This window comes from Acipenser ruthenus, chromosome 35 (genome assembly GCF_902713425.1).
Source record: "Acipenser ruthenus chromosome 35, fAciRut3.2 maternal haplotype, whole genome shotgun sequence".
Lineage (NCBI taxonomy): Eukaryota > Metazoa > Chordata > Actinopteri > Acipenseriformes > Acipenseridae > Acipenser > Acipenser ruthenus.
The window spans coordinates 4,050,995-4,066,477 of NC_081223.1; the positions used below are offsets into that span (position 1 = coordinate 4,050,995).

The 15,483-nt window shown below is 41.2% G+C and overlaps 12 non-coding genes across 12 annotated transcripts; 4 read left to right on the forward strand and 8 right to left on the reverse strand.

The window, feature by feature from the left end:
• The first annotated feature begins 392 nt into the window (after positions 1-392).
• Positions 393-598, forward strand: LOC131705529 (small nucleolar RNA U3). Its single transcript, XR_009310482.1, has one exon. It is a non-coding gene; the product is annotated as a small nucleolar RNA U3 (small nucleolar RNA).
• A 716-nt stretch (positions 599-1,314) lies between these two features.
• Positions 1,315-1,425, reverse strand: trnal-caa (transfer RNA leucine (anticodon CAA)). The gene is made up of 2 exons: positions 1,388-1,425; positions 1,315-1,360 (listed from the first exon to the last, which is right to left on the reverse strand). It is a non-coding gene; the product is annotated as a tRNA-Leu (tRNA).
• Positions 1,426-1,772: 347 nt separating this feature from the next.
• Positions 1,773-1,845, reverse strand: trnak-cuu (transfer RNA lysine (anticodon CUU)). The gene has a single exon. It is a non-coding gene; the product is annotated as a tRNA-Lys (tRNA).
• A 2,142-nt stretch (positions 1,846-3,987) lies between these two features.
• On the forward strand, positions 3,988-4,193 carry LOC131705530 (small nucleolar RNA U3). The gene has a single exon (XR_009310483.1). It is a non-coding gene; the product is annotated as a small nucleolar RNA U3 (small nucleolar RNA).
• Positions 4,194-4,909: 716 nt separating this feature from the next.
• Positions 4,910-5,020, reverse strand: trnal-caa (transfer RNA leucine (anticodon CAA)). The gene is made up of 2 exons: positions 4,983-5,020; positions 4,910-4,955 (listed from the first exon to the last, which is right to left on the reverse strand). It is a non-coding gene; the product is annotated as a tRNA-Leu (tRNA).
• Positions 5,021-5,367: 347 nt separating this feature from the next.
• trnak-cuu (transfer RNA lysine (anticodon CUU)) lies at positions 5,368-5,440 on the reverse strand. Its single transcript has one exon. It is a non-coding gene; the product is annotated as a tRNA-Lys (tRNA).
• Positions 5,441-7,584: 2,144 nt separating this feature from the next.
• LOC131705546 (small nucleolar RNA U3) lies at positions 7,585-7,790 on the forward strand. Its single transcript, XR_009310499.1, has one exon. It is a non-coding gene; the product is annotated as a small nucleolar RNA U3 (small nucleolar RNA).
• A 716-nt stretch (positions 7,791-8,506) lies between these two features.
• On the reverse strand, positions 8,507-8,617 carry trnal-caa (transfer RNA leucine (anticodon CAA)). The gene is made up of 2 exons: positions 8,580-8,617; positions 8,507-8,552 (listed from the first exon to the last, which is right to left on the reverse strand). It is a non-coding gene; the product is annotated as a tRNA-Leu (tRNA).
• A 345-nt stretch (positions 8,618-8,962) lies between these two features.
• Positions 8,963-9,035, reverse strand: trnak-cuu (transfer RNA lysine (anticodon CUU)). The gene has a single exon. It is a non-coding gene; the product is annotated as a tRNA-Lys (tRNA).
• Positions 9,036-14,029: 4,994 nt separating this feature from the next.
• LOC131705531 (small nucleolar RNA U3) lies at positions 14,030-14,235 on the forward strand. Its single transcript, XR_009310484.1, has one exon. It is a non-coding gene; the product is annotated as a small nucleolar RNA U3 (small nucleolar RNA).
• A 715-nt stretch (positions 14,236-14,950) lies between these two features.
• trnal-caa (transfer RNA leucine (anticodon CAA)) lies at positions 14,951-15,061 on the reverse strand. Its single transcript has 2 exons — positions 15,024-15,061; positions 14,951-14,985 (listed from the first exon to the last, which is right to left on the reverse strand). It is a non-coding gene; the product is annotated as a tRNA-Leu (tRNA).
• Positions 15,062-15,408: 347 nt separating this feature from the next.
• Positions 15,409-15,481, reverse strand: trnak-cuu (transfer RNA lysine (anticodon CUU)). The gene has a single exon. It is a non-coding gene; the product is annotated as a tRNA-Lys (tRNA).
• Positions 15,482-15,483: the final 2 nt, after the last annotated feature.

The following is a 15,483-nucleotide window of genomic DNA, read 5'->3' on the forward strand; positions in this document are numbered from 1 at the left end:
GTTTTTTATTTTTATTTTGGCAATGTAGTCTGTGATTGCAAATTTAAAAAAATAATTTAATTAACTAAATAGCAAGTATTTCGACTAGAGGTATGTTTTCAATTTCTTTAAAAAGTAGTCTCAGCTCGTTTATTCAGTCGCTTAGAAATCCACAATCTGTGTCCCGATGCAGCAGCGCTGTGTGCTGTGGCTCGAGCTTGTTTGACGAGGCAGACGATGCAAAAATGCCAATACTTGCTTTTGTATCACACGACAAACTTAAGGTATGCTTTAACGGCTTGGCTGTCTCGAGTTAGTTTGTATTGTTAATGTAACACCTCGTTGTTGCCCAGTCATTGTTTCATATGAAGTAGAGCTTGCCAGTTGGGGGCGACGGTCTGCTAATAAAAGTTAAGACTATATTTGCAAGGATCATTTCTAGAATGAAACACGTTTTGAAGGGATTGGTCTCGGTATCCACCAGGAGGAGTGGCAGTGTTTTCTTCTGAGCACCGAGCTGACAATGAGTGTTGTTATCGGGAACCTACTCGCTGCAAGGAATGACCACTTCAATCTTCAGTCGGGGGTTGCTGAAGGAAGGGGACACATTTTGAGTGTGTATCTCATTCCGGTAGAAACGTAGAAAAAAGAAACCATCAAGCCCACAATTGTTCAGTTGTTTAAATCAATAACCACATTTAAATTGATCATTGCTAATGTCAAAACAATTTAAGAAAACTTTAAATAGGGCTTGACTAATATAAAAATATAGCAATGTCTTTTGCACTACGCAGGACTAGATTGAGTTTAAAATAGACATTACATCTGAAAATAACTTGTGCTTACCCCCACTTACAAGGAAGCTGTCAACCTTTGTATTCGTCCTCATAACGTGTTAGAAAATGTAAACAGCAGTTGGAGAATACCGAAGTCGATCTTCCTAGCATGTTAAATGAGGGCATTTCTCATGTAAGCTACTTCCACTAATAGATCGTTTATACTGTTCTCAATGGTCCGCATCCCAGCCTGAGACCACGATCCAGTGGCAGTCGGAGATGTTTTTCAAAGTAATATGTTATTTGAAATATTAAAACAATCTTTAGTTAAATAACACATGTTTCTACACAAAATATTTTTCAGTGACTTCGACAAGTAGCCAGTTTACAACAAAAATGCAATCTGTGTTAGGAACGCTATTTTAGTCCGATTTAAAATGGAAATTAAAATGGTATTGAGTGCTGACAAGAGTTTGGTATCAGCTGTTGATTTCCTTGAAACAATCTTTTATAGTAAAATGAACAAATTGATTCATTTAAAAAATAAGTAAAAGTGAACTGTCAGAAGTGGGATTTGAACCCACGCCTCCATTCGGAGACCAGAACACACAATTCTTTGGAAAGACAGTGTCCTTGAGTCTGGCGCCTTAGACCACTCGGCCATTCTGACAAGCTGCGTTTGTTTTAGTAGAAAACCGCATTATTTCATTTCAGCACAGACTAGGGTTGTCTATTGTATCAAGGCCCGATTGGGTTTATTACGCACATACTAACTTGCTCCATGAATGATGTAATGACAAGTGTAAAAAAAGAATCAGATTGAAGCCAACCCACGAAAGTAAGATTCTTTATTTCAATATCGGTATAGCTTTAAAGGATGCACACATTTTACAATAGCAATTGCTATATGACAATGACCAATAAGTAATTGTGTTGCAATACTTTATACAATGTGAACAGAATCAGACATTGCTCCGTTGCCTCGAAGAAACATCTACAATTTGTATTTAAAAAGGACGCCCAACGTGGGGCTCGAACCCACGACCCTGAGATTAAGAGTCTCATGCTCCACCGACTGAGCTAGCCGGGCTGTCGGGAGAAAGTTTATTTCTTTGAGGCGGGGTGAGAGAGGAAGTACCGACAGGTGCGTGGGACCTGAGATTCGGTGTGCTGCTGCTGTAGATGAGTGTTCTGCAGACGCGCTGTGTCTGTGTCTGCGGTGTTACAGCCGTGTGAGTATATTCCAAAAGTAAAGTGTTGGATAATTCGAGAGCTAGTCTGTTGAATAAAGCTCTGAGACGTGTGGTTAAATCCCGGTCTCATCAATTTTGTTTTGTTAGATTAAAAGTGTTCCAGCAGCAGGTAAATGTCCCCACACCTTTTGGTTCTGTTTACTTATGCTACACCGCTGCTAAACCTGAACGTTGCTGCTAATTATCTTAACTAAACTTGTATTGTTGTTGAATTGCTCTAATATAGTTAAACCTGTAATGTTGCAGCTAACGTTCCCTAATACTGTTAAAACTTGTGTGTATTAACAATCTGGCTTTTGTTGTTGTACCCTTGCTGCGAAGAGCTGTTTCCAATCACCTAGCACTCTTAAAGAGAAGTGTAATCGCTGCTATATGTTGGTCTAATACCCCATGCTTTTAAAATGTGGCTATTGGCTGGCTTTATTCAATTTCCCCTCCTTGTTTTTAGTACAACTTTAATACATTGTATTGTTAGTTATTTGAACTGATTTATGTGACTCATGGATCATTGTAATAAAGCTTTGTGAATTGTTATTCTGCCTTTGTCATTCTGTTGTCATTCCTATTCCAAACCTTTTAATTAATTTTTAGTAGTGTCGGTATTAGGACTCTCACTGGGTGTCACTGGGTGTGGCTGCTACAATCCCATATAGAATGCGACAAAACAGGTCGCCCTCCTTCATATAAACAGAAAAAGAATAAGTACACACACACACACGAGTTGATTTACTGCAGCGTCAGACATCGGAGGTTCAGCAGTGTACTGCAATGTTGTGAAAAGACGTGTCTAATTCAGGATGGTTGAGCGAGCTATGGCGCTGCGTTCAGATCACAGTTACCCTGGAAGCGTGGCTTCGAATTCCATTTCTGACAGCTCTGTTTGTTCATTAACCACTCAGCCACGGCTACATGCTCTCACGGTTTTCCGTGAAAACAGCCGTATTATTGTCAAAAGAAGCAAACGACACCCGCAGTAATGCTGCAGATGGCAGTATAGGCTAAATAATGAACCCAAGTCAAATGCCTTTGTTGAAACTCTATCAGATTTGTACAAGTCAAGCACACGTGGGAAATAATAATACCATACCCTTTCTGCCAACGTTCATAATAATGAATACATCCTTATTTCAAAATACGTAGCTATTTAACTGATCTTTTCAAAACACCCATACACAAAAGCCTTATTTCTACTGAAAAACTAACTTGCTTCATGGCTGCTGCTACAGCACTCGGGCACGTTGTGCCTAGCGTTAGCGGACATAGGAGATAAGAAGACCTACAAAATATCACGCGCTGCAGTTTTTCAGTCCGGGGATTATTACAAATTAGCAGACTGTGCATTAAAATACACATGCATGGTGGGCGTCTCTGTTACAAAGAATTGTCACACTTTGTATTTATCTCCATAATGCGCCGGGACAAAATACGCAGATACTTTAAAATTATTTGGAGAATGCGGGCATCGATCCCGCTACTTCTCGCATGCTAAGCGAGCGCTCTACCATTTGAGCTAATTCCCCTTTAATGGTGCCAGGGATTCTCATAGGCTTCATCGCAGCTTGATACGAGCAAATCAGATTGTCAGTTGTTTTTTATTTTTATTTTGGCAATGTAGTCTGTGATTGCAAATTTAAAAAAATAATTTAATTAACTAAATAGCAAGTATTTCGACTAGAGGTATGTTTTCAATTTCTTTAAAAAGTAGTCTCAGCTCGTTTATTCAGTCGCTTAGAAATCCACAATCTGTGTCCCGATGCAGCAGCGCTGTGTGCTGTGGCTCGAGCTTGTTTGACGAGGCAGACGATGCAAAAATGCCAATACTTGCTTTTGTATCACACGACAAACTTAAGGTATGCTTTAACGGCTTGGCTGTCTCGAGTTAGTTTGTATTGTTAATGTAACACCTCGTTGTTGCCCAGTCATTGTTTCATATGAAGTAGAGCTTGCCAGTTGGGGGCGACGGTCTGCTAATAAAAGTTAAGACTATATTTGCAAGGATCATTTCTAGAATGAAACACGTTTTGAAGGGATTGGTCTCGGTATCCACCAGGAGGAGTGGCAGTGTTTTCTTCTGAGCACCGAGCTGACAATGAGTGTTGTTATCGGGAACCTACTCGCTGCAAGGAATGACCACTTCAATCTTCAGTCGGGGGTTGCTGAAGGAAGGGGACACATTTTGAGTGTGTATCTCATTCCGGTAGAAACGTATAAGAAAGAAACCATCAAGCCCACAATTGTTCAGTTGTTTAAATCAATAACCACATTTAAATTGATCATTGCTAATGTCAAAACAATTTAAGAACACTTTAAATAGGGCTTGACTAATATAAAAATATAGCAATGTCTTTTGCACTACGCAGGACTAGATTGAGTTTAAAATAGACATTACATCTGAAAATAACTTGTGCTTACCCCCACTTACAAGGAAGCTGTCAACCTTTGTATTCGTCCTCATAACGTGTTAGAAAATGTAAACAGCAGTTGGAGAATACCGAAGTCGATCATCCTAGCATGTTAAACGAGGGCATTTCTCATGTAAGCTACTTCCACTAATAGATCGTTTATACTGTTCTCAATGGTCCGCATCCCAGCCTGAGACCACGATCCAGTGGCAGTCGGAGATGTTTTTCAAAGTAATATGTTATTTGAAATATTAAAACAATCTTTAGTTAAATAACACATGTTTCTACACAAAATATTTTTCAGTGACTTCGACAAGTAGCCAGTTTACAACAAAAATGCAATCTGTGTTAGGAACGCTATTTTAGTCCGATTTAAAATGGAAATGAAAATGGTATTGAGTGCTGACAAGAGTTTGGTATCAGCTGTTGATTTCCTTGAAACAATCTTTTATAGTAAAATGAACAAATTGATTCATTTAAAAAATAAGTAAAAGTGAACTGTCAGAAGTGGGATTTGAACCCACGCCTCCATTCGGAGACCAGAACACACAATTCTTTGGAAAGACAGCGTCCTTGAGTCTGGCGCCTTAGACCACTCGGCCATTCTGACAAGCTGCGTTTGCTTTAGTAGAAAACCGCAATATTTCATTTCAGCACAGACTAGGGTTGTCTATTGTATCAAGGCCCGTTTGGGTTTATTACGCACATACTAACTTGCTCCATGAATGATGTAATGACAAGTGTAAAAAAATAATCAGATTGAAGCCAACCCACGAAAGTAAGATTCTTTATTTCAATATCGGTATAGCTTTAAAGGATGCACGCATTTTACAATAGCAATTGCTATATGACAATGACCAATAAGTAATTGTGTTGCAATACTTTATACAATGTGAACAGAATCAGACATTGCTCCGTTGCCTCGAAGAAACATCTACAATTTGTATTTAAAAAGGACGCCCAACGTGGGGCTCGAACCCACGACCCTGAGATTAAGAGTCTCATGCTCTACCGACTGAGCTAGCCGGGCTGTCGGGAGAAAGTTTCTTTCTTTGAGGCGGGGTGAGAGAGGAAGTACCGACAGGTGCGTGGGACCTGAGATTCGGTGTGCTGCTGCTGTAGATGAGTGTTCTGGAGACGCGCTGTGTCTGTGTCTGCGGTGTTACAGCCGTGTGAGTATATTCCAAAAGTAAAGTGTTGGATAATTCGAGAGCTAGTCGGTTGAATAAAGCTCTGAGACGTGTGGTTAAATCCCGGTCTCATCAATTTTGTTTTGTTAGGTTAAAAGTGTTCCAGCAGCAGGTAAATGTCCCCACACCTTTTGGTTCTGTTTACTTATGCTACAGCGCTGCTAAACCTGAACGTTGCTGCTAATTATCTTAACTAAACTTGTATTGTTGTTGAATTGCTCTAATATAGTTAAACCTGTAATGTTGCAGCTAACGTTCCCTAATACTGTTAAAACTTGTGTGTATTAACAATCTGGCTTTTGTTGTTGTACCCTTGCTGCGAAGAGTTGTTTCCAATCACCTAGCACTCTTAAAGAGAAGTGTAATCGCTGCTATATGTTGGTCTAATACCCCATGCTTTTAAAATGTGGCTATTGGCTGGCTTTATTCAATTTCCCCTCCTTGTTTTTAGTACAACTTTAATACATTGTATTGTTAGTTATTTGAACTGATTTATGTGACTCATGGATCATTGTAATAAAGCTTTGTGAATTGTTATTCTGCCTTTGTCATTCTGTTGTCATTCCTATTCCAAACCTTTTAATTAATTTTTAGTAGTGTCGGTATTAGGACTCTCACTGGGTGTCACTGGGTGTGGCTGCTACAATCCCATATAGAATGCGACAAAACAGGTCGCCCTCCTTCATATAAACAGAAAAAGAATAAGTACACACACACACACACGAGTTGATTTACTGCAGCGTCAGACATCGGAGGTTCAGCAGTGTACTGCAATGTTGTGAAAAGACGTGTCTAATTCAGGATGGTTGAGCGAGCTATGGCGCTGCGTTCAGATCACAGTTACCCTGGAAGCGTGGGTTCGAATTCCATTTCTGACAGCTCTGTTTGTTCATTAACCACTCAGCCACGGCTACATGCTCTCACGGTTTTCCGTGAAAACAGCCGTATTATTGTCAAAAGAAGCAAACGACACCCGCAGTAATGCTGCAGATGGCAGTATAGGCTAAATAATGAACCCAAGTCAAATGCCTTTGTTGAAACTCTATCAGATTTGTACAAGTCAAGCACACGTGGGAAATAATAATACCATATTCTTTCTGCCAACGTTCATAATAATGAATACATCCTTATTTCAAAATACGTAGCTATTTAACTGATCTTTTCAAAACACCCATACACAAAAGCCTTATTTCTACTGAAAAACTAACTTGCTTCATGGCTGCTGCTACAGCACTCGGGCACGTTGTGCCTAGCGTTAGCGGACATAGGAGATAAGAAGACCTACAAAATATCACGCGCTGCAGTTTTTCAGTCCGGGGATTATTACAAATTAGCAGACTGTGCATTAAAATACACATGCATGGTGGGCGTCTCTGTTACAAAGAATTGTCACACTTTGTATTTATCTCCATAATGCGCCGGGACAAAATACGCAGATACTTTAAAATTATTTGGAGAATGCGGGCATCGATCCCGCTACTTCTCGCATGCTAAGCGAGCGCTCTACCATTTGAGCTAATTCCCCTTTAATGGTGCCAGGGATTCTCATAGGCTTCATCGCAGCTTGATACGAGCAAATCAGATTGTCAGTTGTTTTTTATTTTTATTTTGGCAATGTAGTCTGTGATTGCAAATTTAAAAAAATAATTTAATTAACTAAATAGCAAGTATTTCGACTAGAGGTATGTTTTCAATTTCTTTAAAAAGTAGTCTCAGCTCGTTTATTCAGTCGCTTAGAAATCCACAATCTGTGTCCCGATGCAGCAGCGCTGTGTGCTGTGGCTCGAGCTTGTTTGACGAGGCAGATGATGCAAAAATGCCAATACTTGCTTTTGTATCACACGACAAACTTAAGGTATGCTTTAACGGCTTGGCTGTCTCGGGTTAGTTTGTATTGTTAATGTAACACCTCGTTGTTGCCCAGTCATTGTTTCATATGAAGTAGAGCTTGCCAGTTGGGGGCGACGGTCTGCTAATAAAAGTTAAGACTATATTTGCAAGGATCATTTCTAGAATGAAACACGTTTTGAAGGGATTGGTCTTGGTATCCACCAGGAGGAGTGGCAGTGTTTTCTTCTGAGCACCGAGCTGACAATGAGTGTTGTTATCGGGAACCTACTCGCTGCAAGGAATGACCACTTCAATCTTCAGTCGGGGGTTGCTGAAGGAAGGGGACACATTTTGAGTGTGTATCTCTTTCCGGTAGAAACGTAGAAAAAAGAAACCATCAAGCCCACAATTGTTCAGTTGTTTAAATCAATAACCACATTTAAATTGATCATTGCTAATGTCAAAACAATTTAAGAACACTTTAAATAGGGCTTGACTAATATAAAAATATAGCAATGTCTTTTGCACTACGCAGGACTAGATTGAGTTTAAAATAGACATTACATCTGAAAATAACTTGTGCTTACCCCCACTTACAAGGAAGCTGTCAACCTTTGTATTCGTCCTCATAACGTGTTAGAAAATGTAAACAGCAGTTGGAGAATACCGAAGTCGATCATCCTAGCATGTTAAACGAGGGCATTTCTCATGTAAGCTACTTCCACTAATAGATCGTTTATACTGTTCTCAATGGTCCGCATCCCAGCCTGAGACCACGATCCAGTGGCAGTCGGAGATGTTTTTCAAAGTAATATGTTATTTGAAATATTAAAACAATCTTTAGTTAAATAACACATGTTTCTACACAAAATATTTTTCAGTGACTTCGACAAGTAGCCAGTTTACAACAAAAATGCAATCTGTGTTAGGAACGCTATTTTAGTCCGATTTAAAATGGAAATGAAAATGGTATTGAGTGCTGACAAGAGTTTGGTATCAGCTGTTGATTTCCTTGAAACAATCTTTTATAGTAAAATGAACAAATTGATTCATTTAAAAAATAAGTAAAAGTGAACTGTCAGAAGTGGGATTTGAACCCACGCCTCCATTCGGAGACCAGAACACACAATTCTTTGGAAAGACAGCGTCCTTGAGTCTGGCGTCTTAGACCACTCGGCCATTCTGACAAGCTGCGTTTGCTTTAGTAGAAAACCGCATTATTTCATTTCAGAACAGACTAGGGTTGTCTATTGTATCAAGGCCCGATTGGGTTTATTACGCACATACTAACTTGCTCCATGAATGATGTAATGACAAGTGTAAAAAAGAATCAGATTGAAGCCAACCCACGAAAGTAAGATTCTTTATTTCAATATCGGTATAGCTTTAAAGGATGCACGCATTTTACAATAGCAATTGCTATATGACAATGACCAATAAGTAATTGTGTTGCAATATTTATACAATGTGAACAGAATCAGACATTGCTCCGTTGCCTCGAAGAAACATCTACAATTTGTATTTAAAAAGGACGCCCAACGTGGGGCTCGAACCCACGACCCTGAGATTAAGAGTCTCATGCTCTACCGACTGAGCTAGCCGGGCTGTCGGGAGAAAGTTTCTTTCTTTGAGGCGGGGTGAGAGAGGAAGTACCGACAGGTGCGTGGGACCTGAGATTCGGTGTGCTGCTGCTGTAGATGAGTGTTCTGGAGACGCGCTGTGTCTGTGTCTGCGGTGTTACAGCCGTGTGAGTATATTCCAAAAGTAAAGTGTTGGATAATTCGAGAGCTAGTCTGTTGAATAAAGCTCTGAGACGTGTGGTCCCGGTCTCATCAATTTTGTTTTGTTAGATTAAAAGTGTTCCAGCAGCAGGTAAATGTCCCCACACCTTTTGGTTCTGTTTACTTATGCTACAGCGCTGCTAAACCTGAACGTTGCTGCTAATTATCTTAACTAAACTTGTATTGTTGTTGAATTGCTCTAATATAGTTAAACCTGTAATGTTGCAGCTAACGTTCCCTAATACTGTTAAAACTTGTGTGTATTAACAATCTGGCTTTTGTTGTTGTACCCTTGCTGCGAAGAGCTGTTTCCAATCACCTAGCACTCTTAAAGAGAAGTGTAATCGCTGCTATATGTTGGTCTAATACCCCCTGCTTTTAAAATGTGGCTATTGGCTGGCTTTATTCAATTTCCCCTCCTTGTTTTTAGTACAACTTTAATACATTGTATTGTTAGTTATTTGAACTGATTTATGTGAATCATGGATCATTGTAATAAAGCTTTGTGAATTGTTATTCTGCCTTTGTCATTCTGTTGTCATTCCTATTCCAAACCTTTTAATTAATTTTTAGTAGTGTCGGTATTAGGACTCTCACTGGGTGTCACTGGGTGTGGCTGCTACAATCCCATATAGAATGCTACAAAACAGGTCGCCCTCCTTCATATAAACAGAAAAAGAATAAGTACACACACACACACGAGTTGATTTACTGCAGCGTCAGACATCGGAGGTTCAGCAGTGTACTGCAATGTTGTGAAAAGACGTGTCTAATTCAGGATGGTTGAGCGAGCTATGGCGCTGCGTTCAGATCACAGTTACCCTGGAAGCGTGGCTTCGAATTCCATTTCTGACAGCTCTGTTTGTTCATTAACCACTCAGCCACGGCTACATGCTCTCACGGTTTTCCGTGAAAACAGCCGTATTATTGTCAAAAGAAGCAAACGACAACCGCAGTAATGCTGCAATGCAATAATGGCAGGATGCACCATTTCTCCACTGGCTTTTACCATGGCAATGGAAGTAATCATTAGGGCATCAAAATGGGTAGTAGGAGGAGAGCGCTTGGCTTCTGGAATGCGACTACCACCAATTCGAGCATACATGGATGACATGACAACCATGACTACAACAGTAGCCTGCACTAATCGATTATTGGGCAAATTAACCAATAACATTGAATGGGCACGAATGCAATTCAAGCCCACTAAATCAAGGAGCATCTCTATAATTAAAGGCAAAGTAGTAGATAAAACATTCTTCATTAATGGTGAGGCAATACCAACAGTGTCTGAGAAGCCAGTGAAGAGTCTTGGGAGATGGTACGACGGGGATCTAAAGGACACAGTTCGTGTGGGAGAAGTTAGACAACAAGCAGTGGAAGGGTTGAAGAGCATAGACAGCTGGGCTCTACCAGGTAAACTAAAACTCTGGTGCTTTCAGTTTGGTCTACTGCCGAGGTTGCTGTGGCCACTGACTGTGTACGAGGTTTCTTTGACAACAGTAGAGAAGTTGGAAGCTTTAATCAGTTCATACATCAGGAAATGGTTGGGAGTTCCACGCTGCCTCAGCAGAGTGGGACTTTATGGTAAAGGAATACTGCAGCTACCAGTCTCTGCTCTAACCGAGGAGTTTAAGTGCGCCAAGGTCAGACTGGAAATGACTTTAGTAGAGTCACGCGATAAATGCGTAAGGGAGGCAGCACCTGTGTTGAAAACTGGAAGAAAGTGGGCGGCAAAGAAAGCTGTGGAAGATGCAAAGGCTGCCCTTCGAATTGGTGATATCATGGGGCAAGTTCAGCATGGAAGAGGGGGTCTTGGTTTCAGTTCAACTCCTCCTACATGGCACAAGGCGGCCCCAGCTCAAAGGAGGAAGCTGGTAGTCAACGAGGTGCAAAAGCAGGAGGAGAGGATGAGGTGTATAAAGGCCATTTCCCAGGCCAAGCAGGGAGAATGGATGAGATGGGAGAGTGTGGAACAACGCAAGATTGGCTGGAAAGACCTATGGTCAATGGAACAGAGCAGGATCAGTTTCCTCATCAGGTCAACATATGATGTTCTCCCATCACCACAGAACCTAAACCTCTGGGTAGGAGAGGATCCCTCATGTCCTTTGTGTTCATCACCTGCAACATTAAGGCACATTTTGACAGGATGTAAGGTGGCTCTTAGCCAAGGACGGTTTACTTGGCGCCATGACCAGGTGCTGCAATGTTTGGCCTTAGCATTGGAAGACAAGCGTAACATGACCAATAAGTTGTCACCTGTTCCATCAAAACATTACTGTGGCGGAGTGTCCCGCCCCTATTTATTATTATTTGTATTTTTGTTTGCGGCGCGGGTAAAAGCGCCGCGTCTTTTATTATTATTTAAAAACCCCGTGAGGATGCATGGCTGATCAGCTACTGATTACTTAAATAGCTGACAGTCATGCATCCTTACCAAACGCGTGCAGACTCTGGCCGGGGGATAATAAGATAATTACCAACTAGTTAATCCCTCGGCCAGAGTATATAAACCTGCAGCTCTCTGCATTTGGGGTTGAGAGTGTAGAGGAGAGTACGGGAGAGCGGAGAGAGGAGAGAGAAAGCCACATTTGGAAAACAATTGCTAAAACGTGCTGGATTACCCAGCACATCACTTACTTGTTTGTTTGTTCATTCGTTTGGCCCTCGTGCCCTTTTGTTTTGTGTTTTGTTGGTTTGTTTAATATTTTGTTTGTTAATAAATACGCTGAGTGCTACTGCACTCAGCTTCACCCGCCCATCCACTGTTTGTGATTCAGTTACTTCCTGGTCCGTGACGTCATCACCCTCACCACTGCGAGCCAGACTGTCACAATTACACACAAAAGACAACATTCCTCCGCCCAGGAGAGCAACCACCAAGAAAAGGTGTTAAAACCAATTCTCGCCCAGGACAACTGGAAGCTGCTAGAGACTGGAAAATGCTGGCAGATGTTGGTCAGCGGCTTATTTTTCCACCTGAGATTGCCACCACTAACCTTCGACCAGATATTGTCTTGTGGTCTGGATCAGCACGCCTTGTTCACCTGGTAGAGTTAACAGTGCCATGGGAGGATGTTGTAGATGAGGCGTATGAGAGGAAGAAACTGCGGTATGCTCAACTAGCCACTGAAGCGGAACAGCGAGGATGGAGAGTTCGGGTTTACCCAGTGGAAGTGGGTTGTCGAGGATTTGTGGCACACTCTACAACCCGGTTTCTCAGAGACGTCGGATTCAGTGGCCAAGAGTTGCGTCGCACAGTGAAGAACTTATCTGAAGCAGCAGAAAGGAGCAGCAACTGGCTGTGGTTGAGACGGAAAGATTCTGGCTGGGGACAGGTAAGTAAGCTGGGCTGAGTTGAGTGGGGGACGGAGGGGGGTGATGCTGGGACGCCAGAATCACCGTCGAGCCCTCTTGAGGTGTCGTGGGCTAGTCGACGAAACACTGAGGATGGAAGGTGCCCACTTGAAAACCCCAGAGATGTACCCTACTTAGCTCAATCCAGACGGTTGTCATGCTGATGCGCTGGGGAGGCCGCACTTTGGTTGATCCCCGGAGCCAGCATCGCAGCCGTTGTGTGTGCTGATGCGCCAGGGAGGCAAAATAAGCTGATCCCTGGAGCCAGCATTACACTTCAGCCATTAACACCAGACAGAAGGATATCTACATCATCATATGGAAGGAAACGTAAATGGATGGAGACACATATGGATCACATTAGTTTACTGTAAAGCTACGTCTTAGTTGGTGCTTATCTTAACGAGAGCCGAGTTCAAATCAGCATGAAGTTTTAACATCTACTCTCGTGTAATGGAAATCAGATGGCAGTATAGGCTAAATAATGAACCCAAGTCAAATGCCTTTGTTGAAACTCTATCAGATTTGTACAAGTCAAGCACACGTGGGAAATAATAATACCATATCCTTTCTGCCAACGTTCATAATAATGAATACATCCTTATTTCAAAATACGTAGCTATTTAACTGATCTTTTCAAAACACCCATACACAAAAGCCTTATTTCTACTGAAAAACTAACTTGCTTCATGGCTGCTGCTACAGCACTCGGGCACGTTGTGCCTAGCGTTAGCGGACATAGGAGATAAGAAGACCTACAAAATATCACGCGCTGCAGTTTTTCAGTCCGGGGATTATTACAAATTAGCAGACTGTGCATTAAAATGCACATGCATGGTGGACGTCTCTGTTACAAAGAATTGTCACACTTTGTATTTATCTCCATAATGCGCCGGGACAAAATACGCAGATACTTTAAAATTATTTGGAGAATGCGGGCATCGATCCCGCTACTTCTCGCATGCTAAGCGAGCGCTCTACCATTTGAGCTAATTCCCCTTTAATGGTGCCAGGGATTCTCATAGGCTTCATCGCAGCATGATACGAGCAAATCAGATTGTCAGTTGTTTTTTATTTTTATTTTGGCAATGTAGTCTGTGATTGCAAATTTAAAAAAATAATTTAATTAACTAAATAGCAAGTATTTCGACTAGAGGTATGTTTTCAATTTCTTTAAAAAGTAGTCTCAGCTCGTTTATTCAGTCGCTTAGAAATCCACAATCTGTGTCCCGATGCAGCAGCGCTGTGTGCTGTGGCTCGAGCTTGTTTGACGAGGCAGACGATGCAAAAATGCCAATACTTGCTTTTGTATCACACGACAAACTTAAGGTATGCTTTAACGGCTTGGCTGTCTCGAGTTAGTTTGTATTGTTAATGTAACACCTCGTTGTTGCCCAGTCATTGTTTCATATGAAGTAGAGCTTGCCAGTTGGGGGCGACGGTCTGCTAATAAAAGTTAAGACTATATTTGCAAGGATCATTTCTAGAATGAAACACGTTTTGAAGGGATTGGTCTCGGTATCCACCAGGAGGAGTGGCAGTGTTTTCTTCTGAGCACCGAGCTGACAATGAGTGTTGTTATCGGGAACCTACTCGCTGCAAGGAATGACCACTTCAATCTTCAGTCGGGGGTTGCTGAAGGAAGGGGACACATTTTGAGTGTGTATCTCATTCCGGTAGAAACGTAGAAAAAAGAAACCATCAAGCCCACAATTGTTCAGTTGTTTAAATCAATAACCACATTTAAATTGATCATTGCTAATGTCAAAACAATTTAAGAACACTTTAAATAGGGCTTGACTAATATAAAAAATATAGCAATGTCTTTTGCACTACGCAGGACTAGATTGAGTTTAAAATAGACATTACATCTGAAAATAACTTGTGCTTACCCCCACTTACAAGGAAGCTGTCAACCTTTGTATTCGTCCTCATAACGTGTTAGAAAATGTAAACAGCAGTTGGAGAATACCGAAGTCGATCATCCTAGCATGTTAAACGAGGGCATTTCTCATGTAAGCTACTTCCACTAATAGATCGTTTATACTGTTCTCAATGGTCCGCATCCCAGCCTGAGACCACGATCCAGTGGCAGTCGGAGATGTTTTTCAAAGTAATATGTTATTTGAAATATTAAAACAATCTTTAGTTAAATAACATGTTTCTACACAAAATATTTTTCAGTGACTTCGACAAGTAGCCAGTTTACAACAAAAATGCAATCTGTGTTAGGAACGCTATTTTAGTCCGATTTAAAATGGAAATGAAAATGGTATTGAGTGCTGACAAGAGTTTGGTATCAGCTGTTGATTTCCTTGAAACAATCTTTTATAGTAAAATGAACAAATTGATTCATTTAAAAAATAATTAAAAGTGAACTGTCAGAAGTGGGATTTGAACCCACGCCTCCACATGGAGAACGGAACACACAAATCTTTGGAAAGACAGCGTCCTTGAGTCTGGCGCCTTAGACCACTCGGCCATTCTGACAAGCTGCGTTTGCTTTAGTAGAAAACCGCATTATTTCATTTCAGCACAGACTAGGGTTGTCTATTGTATCAAGGCCCGATTGGGTTTATTACGCACATACTATCTTGCTCCATGAATGATGTAATGACAAGTGTAAAAAAAGAATCAGATTGAAGCCAACCCACAAAAGTAAGATTCTTTATTTCAATATCGGTATAGCATTAAAGGATGCACGCATTTTACAATAGCAATTGCTATATGACAATGACCAATAAGTAATTGTGTTGCAATACTTTATACAATGTGAACAGAATCAGACATTGCTCCGTTGCCTCGAAGAAACATCTACAATTTGTATTTAAAAAGGACGCCCAACGTGGGGCTCGAACCCACGACCCTGAGATTAAGAGTCTCATGCTCTACCGACTGAGCTAGCCGGGCTG